This window comes from Callospermophilus lateralis, chromosome 2, assembly GCF_048772815.1.
Source record: "Callospermophilus lateralis isolate mCalLat2 chromosome 2, mCalLat2.hap1, whole genome shotgun sequence".
Classification (NCBI taxonomy): domain Eukaryota; kingdom Metazoa; phylum Chordata; class Mammalia; order Rodentia; family Sciuridae; genus Callospermophilus; species Callospermophilus lateralis.
In genome coordinates, this window is record NC_135306.1 from 172,251,662 (window position 1) to 172,257,948 (window position 6,287).

A 6,287-nucleotide genomic window follows, 5' to 3' on the forward strand; every position below is an offset into this window, starting at 1 on the left:
GCTGTGTGGAATCTGGCAGAGCTGAATAGAAATTCACATGGATCGGAGTGGTCTTAACCAGCAGGATTGCCACTGGAAGTTCCCAGATGCCAGATTTTCCTATTCACTGGCTATAATTCTGGTTTGGTCCATACAGAGTCCATGAAGAGCTCTTGACAATTAGTGATGTTGAGCATTTATATTCTTGTCCCTCATTTGTATGTCTTCTCTTGAGAAATGTCTATTAAGTATATAGTTCAGTTATACAAGGTAGATGAGTTATTTGATCTACTATATAGCTCAGTGCTTATAGGAAACAGTGTGGTAGTGCAGGTTTTAACATTTATTAAGAGGATAGATCCTAAGTCAAATGTTCTTACAAAAAAAGAGATAAAATGACAGGAAGAAATTTTTCAAAGAGATGGATCTGTGTATTTCCTTATTGTGGTTATGGTTTCATAGATGAATCAATGTATTTACATTCACAAAATTGTAAACATTAGATACATGTGATGTTTCTTTATAACAACTGCACCCCAATAAAGTTATTAAAAATGTTTGCAAATATAAATTCAGATTTCCTATTTTAAAATTATTTTCTTTCCATTTATATAAAATAGTGTGATGATTTATTTCAATAAGATTCATATGCTCCTCCAAATTTGACCAAAATTTAACCCTTATTTAACCCCAAATTTCCAAATAAATATACTTTTTTATATAAACAGGGGGGAAATCATTGGTAGTTACTGAAATACTGTGTACTTTCTCTAGATTGCCTAAAATCATATAAAGATTTGAGATTTTCAAAGCTGACAGAGTCCTGGGGAGTTAAAAACTAAGATGAATAACACAACTTTAGACAGGTATAGTTTCAAAAATCATGCCAAAACATTATTAAGCTGGGGCTTAAGATGAAATACAAATATAAGTAAGCTGAGAAAACAAAGCAAATAAAATAACCAAATAGTTTTTTTAAAATGTGCTTTTACTAAACCAAATGAGTTTTCTTGATTATAAAAGACCATATTTTTTTAAAAATATATTTTATTTTTTAGTTCTCGGCGAACACAACATCTTTGTTTGTATGTGGTGCTGAGATCGAACCCGGGCCGCACGCACACCAGGCGAGCGTGCTACCACTTGAGCCACATCCCCAGCCCAATAAAAGACCATATTGGTGAAAGGATCATGTAGATATAAGTGTCTGATGCTCTAGATTTTAAGACATTTATAGAAAAAAATCCTGTTTAAGATTTTGATAGAAAGAAAATCCTGTTTTTTAAAGTTCAATAGGCAAATACTACTTCAACCTTCTAGGGTCTCCTACTTCACTTTGCTTTAGTAAATTATTATACTTTGGTTTCAAAAGGGAAGGAAGGAAGGAAGGAAGGAAGGAAGGAAGGAAGGAAGGAAGGAAGGAAGGAAGGAAAGAAAGAAGGAAAGAAAGATGAATGAAAAGAGGCACATGCTAGTAGGTCACACACAAATGAAAAAGTTAACCTAATCTAACTCTATAATTTAATCTGCAAATTGAGACATTTCTAAGACAAAAGATGACCTGGTCATGATGGCCAAAAACAGTCCACTACTAAGAAAACCAGGGTAAATGGTTCCCCTGATTATTATTCCAAGAGGAGTAACAGGGACAATTGTTACTTGCCAACTGTGCTTTACCAAAACTGCGGCATAGCCTGAAGAGGGTAGCATGTCTATGCCATGTTGTTTTCCAGATGTCACTGAGCATACAGTATTCATTCCAAATGCTGCCCCCTAGAGTGTCAGTCTGGTTTTTACCTGTAGCTAAATTATCTTTACATAATTTAAATTATTTGTTCTTAATAACTCCAAGGTAGGTAATATATACTCACTTTACAGGCAGGAAACTTACAAAAGCTTGAATTAAACTGTACATGGTAAATAAGGTAACTGCTTTAAGCATCAGAAATCTTTCTCCCTCTTCCATGCCTTTAAACATTATACTATATTTTTCCCGATTAAGCACCATGATTGGCAGATATAAACACTGGGAATTCAGCATAGTTCCCCCAAATTTATTCCATTCACATTATTTCCATTGTACTAGTAAAAAACTATGCATGCAAATTATACAGAAGTGGGAACACTCAACATAAATAATTTTAAGTGGCAGACTATGTAAGTCATACCTTCAGTACTGATACTTTTACTTTGAATTTTTAAACAAATTAAGCCTTATAATTGCAGTCATATGATTACTATTCATGGTCCCTGAATTCCCACTCATTTAAAGATTCAATAGTCCCTTCCTTGACGCAATCACTCAGTTAACAATAGTTTGATTTGACATCAGTACCCAGCCAACTAAACATGTTCTTAAGTATATTCAGTTAGAAGGGAAATTAAAACAATGTTAGTTTTGAAATTATGCTAAATATAAAGTAAAATGTGTTTTGAGTTTTCCAAAATCATCTTTTTAAAAAGTTAATTTAAAAATATTTATATGCTTTTGATTCAAACAAAAACCTAAATCACTCAAGGGAGGAGTGGCTACATAATGAAAAGAAATTCGATGGATGTATTAAATTTTAAATATTTATCAAAAATATTTTTTTGATAAATAATGGCTCCTTTTATTTTTATATGGTGGACAGACAATGGAAAATGAATGTTAACATGGCAAACAAAAAGTGTTAACAATGTATGCCAGTCTTAGGAAACCTGTTAAACATCCAAAGCTATTATAATATTATTTGGATTTAAATAAAAGAAAGGTTTTTTTTTTTAATCTAATATCTTTCTGTGCTAATTTTTGTCTACAGACAAGAAACACCAATAATTTAGAAAATAGGTAAATGCTTTCTCTGGATGGATAGATAATTACATATAAACATATATGTAATATAAGGGGATAATTACCCTTTCTCTTTGTTTCCATTACTTAGCCACATAAAAGTGTCCAGGTAGATCAATCTACCTTGTAGCACATGATTTGTAACTGCAGTGTACTGTGACACACCAGATATTAAGCTGGTGCATACAAGCAAAACAATAATGTTGTCATTATGTATGGATATGCAGTTTAATTGGTAATTAAATGGTGACAGTGTCCTTGTCTTATAATGAATAATTTTGAACTTATTAAAAAGGTTAATTAAGCAAATGTTAAAAATGTAGGAGTAATTATAAATTAATAGCAATAAAGTATGTAATTTATAAACAAGAAAGTCGAGAAAAATGGAAAAAGTTCATCAATCTATAACAAAGGAAAAAATACAACACAAAATAACATAAATAATAACACTGGTAAATGAACAAATTATAGATTTCCTTACTGTGTGTATAAACTTTGAAAAATAAACATTTCTACATGACCAATATGTTTTAACAGGCATTTACAAGAAGAATAAGGCATATGTAAGACATAACTGAGGCTGAGGTATTGATTCTTGTCTTGACACTAATTGGCTCTGTGGCCTTCAACAATTTACTTATGTCAATATAAGTAAACAATTTACTTATCTCAACTTTAATTTTATTTAATTTACTTATCTCAGTCTTTAATTTTAACTGTAGTTTGTAGATTGGGGGAAAAAGCTTTTTTTTCACAGTTTTTCCACTAATCTCAATAAATTAAACTACTAATTCAATCTATTTATTTATACATTATATATGTATATATTCAAGAAATCTCTTTAAAAACATATTTGAACCTCTAAGAATCCTACAGTACATATCACAGTGCTTTCCGTTTAAAGATTAGTGTCATATGTGTTCACTTTCCCAACACACATACTAAAATTGGAGCAATGCAGAGATTATTAGGATGGCTGCTGCATAAGGATGACACACTTGATTCTAGAAGTGTTCCATATTTTGAAAACCTGTGACATCTTAAATAAATGACCTAATGATGCATCTTAGGACCTTAGAAAAACAAGAACAAATCAATACCAAGAACAGTGGAAGAAAGAAATAATAAAGATCAGTGCTGAATTTAATGAACTACATATATACATACTCGCACAGACACACCCACCCACAAAGATCAATGAAAGAAAAGAGTTGGTTATTTGAAAAGATAACCAAAATTCATAAACCCTTAGTCAAACCAAAATTGAGAGAAGACCCAAGAGAAAAAAATTAGAGATGAATAAAGGGTTATGATAAAATTTAGAGAATCACTAGGGACTACATTTAAACATGAGAAATTATACTTCATTTATGTATGATGCATCATAGTGCACTCAACTGTCATTATAACTAATTCAACAAATTAGAAAATCATCAGAAAATATATATTCCAAAGAATTGGAAAATCTAGAAGAAATATATAAATGTCCAGATACATACAACCTACAAAATGAATCAAGAGGATATAAAACAACCTAAACAGACCAATAAAAAGTAATGGTATTAAAACATTAATAAGGTACAATAGGATGTTTAATATTTGTACACATTATATTCCAGAACAAACTAAGTATCATATCCACCACCTCAAATATTTAATATTTGTGTGTCATGACAATATTTAAGTCCTCTCTTTTAACTATTTTGAGATACATAATACATTATTATTAACTAAAGTCACCTCCATGCTATATATGTGCGTTATTTGTGTATACACACACAATATTTTATATTAACAGTATTCTAGCTTCCAAAATGTTGCTATAATTCATGACAATATCACTTCCAAACTGATTTTTCCTATGTCTTTCTATGCTTTTTGAATAACACATTGAGCCAAGGGAACTGCATAGTTACTGGATACCTAGAATTAGTTTTCCCTGCAGAAATAAAAACAATTTACTTTCATCATTGCAAATCTTAGCCGCTTCCTTGGAGACTGAAACTCATCCATAGTGATTTTGAGCATAATATAATATATTGCACATTCAGAAAGAGTATCAATAACCTTCACAATTCTTATTACTCAGGAAAGTGCTATAATAGGTAAGTGTGAAGCCTGCAAAAGTAAAAATTATGTTACCCATATTTATCATTGACTTTTTATCAAGAGATGGAGAAAAGATTGATATCACTTAGGTAATCAACACCATACTTTTACAAACTGGCTATTTACATATACAAAGTTTCATTTAGATTTTTCTGCCAAGTTAAAAACATTCAGGGAGATTTGTGACTTGCAGTTTAATTTGTCCTAATTAGTATGCTAATTCTCTTTGGCAATTTTCTCTTTAAATATCAATATGAAACTATACTATAAGCAAAGGTGAAGCTTTTTAATGCAAGTTTTAAATAATGAAGGAAAAAATTGATTCAGAAGTAAAGTTCTCTGAAGATGAAAATAAATGAGAGTCTAACAAAATATGAACTGCATTATTTTATAATTCTCCTTAGAAAAACTGTGTAGAAAATCCTAGAAATGTAATTCTCAGCACCTTTTTCTGGGTGTTTCTTATTTATCAGTGTTATGGTCTGAATTAATCAATACAATTAATATGTTATAGATTATAGATTTAAAAATATAGATGATAAAATAGTAAGTATAGCCATAGTGGCTCTTTCTTTATGGTTTCCATGTGAAACTGTTAAATAAACTGTTTTTAAGAATCATTAAAAGAAATGTTTTTCTGTGCTTCATATATCTACAAATGTACTCAAACTCAGGATGTGTAACTACAACTGTGCTCAAACCCAGGGTGTGGTTGTCTGACTCTGCTCTGCTAACTGCTTTTTTCAGTCCTTGTATCTTGCCTGCTTGGAATTTGCAGATTCCATAGGAAGTGGTTTTTGTCCTTAAATATTGGAACTACAGACAGCCTGGCGCACTTCTGTCAGAAGGACGTTTAGGCATGGCAAAAGCATCCCTGGCCAAGTAACAAAGCTCTCTAATTTGTTTCAGATTCAGTCTTTGAGTGTTTTCTGAGCAGTCTCCCTATGACATCAGCTCCTCAATTCCAGGAGAGTAAAGCAAACAAACAAAATTGCACCAGTAACAACCTCATTGCCCCGTGAGCACAGAAAACATTTAACATACTGTTTCATATTTCTGAGCCTCATATTTTAAGATGATATTATAGGAAAATGGAATTTCCAATGGCAAGGGATAGTATTTACTATGGCCTAGATTGTATGCTCTGCCAAAATTAATATGCTGAAACCTGAATCTCCATTGTGATGGTGTTTGGGAGTGGAAACTTTCAGAGGTAATTGTATTTAGATGAGGTGTTGAGGGTGAAGCCCTCTTTTGCTTTCTATCATATGAGGATACAGAAAGATATTGGCCATCTGTAAGCAAGATGGGCTGGCACCTAGATCTTGGACTTCCCCACCTCTAGAACTGTGGGAAAATGTGTAAT

General features: G+C 31.7%; 1 non-coding gene across 1 annotated transcript; it reads left to right on the top strand.

Moving 5' to 3' along the window:
- The first annotated feature begins 3,729 nt into the window (after positions 1 to 3,729).
- Positions 3,730 to 3,837, top strand: LOC143393178 (U6 spliceosomal RNA). The gene has a single exon (XR_013090495.1). It is a non-coding gene; the product is annotated as a U6 spliceosomal RNA (small nuclear RNA).
- Positions 3,838 to 6,287: the final 2,450 nt, after the last annotated feature.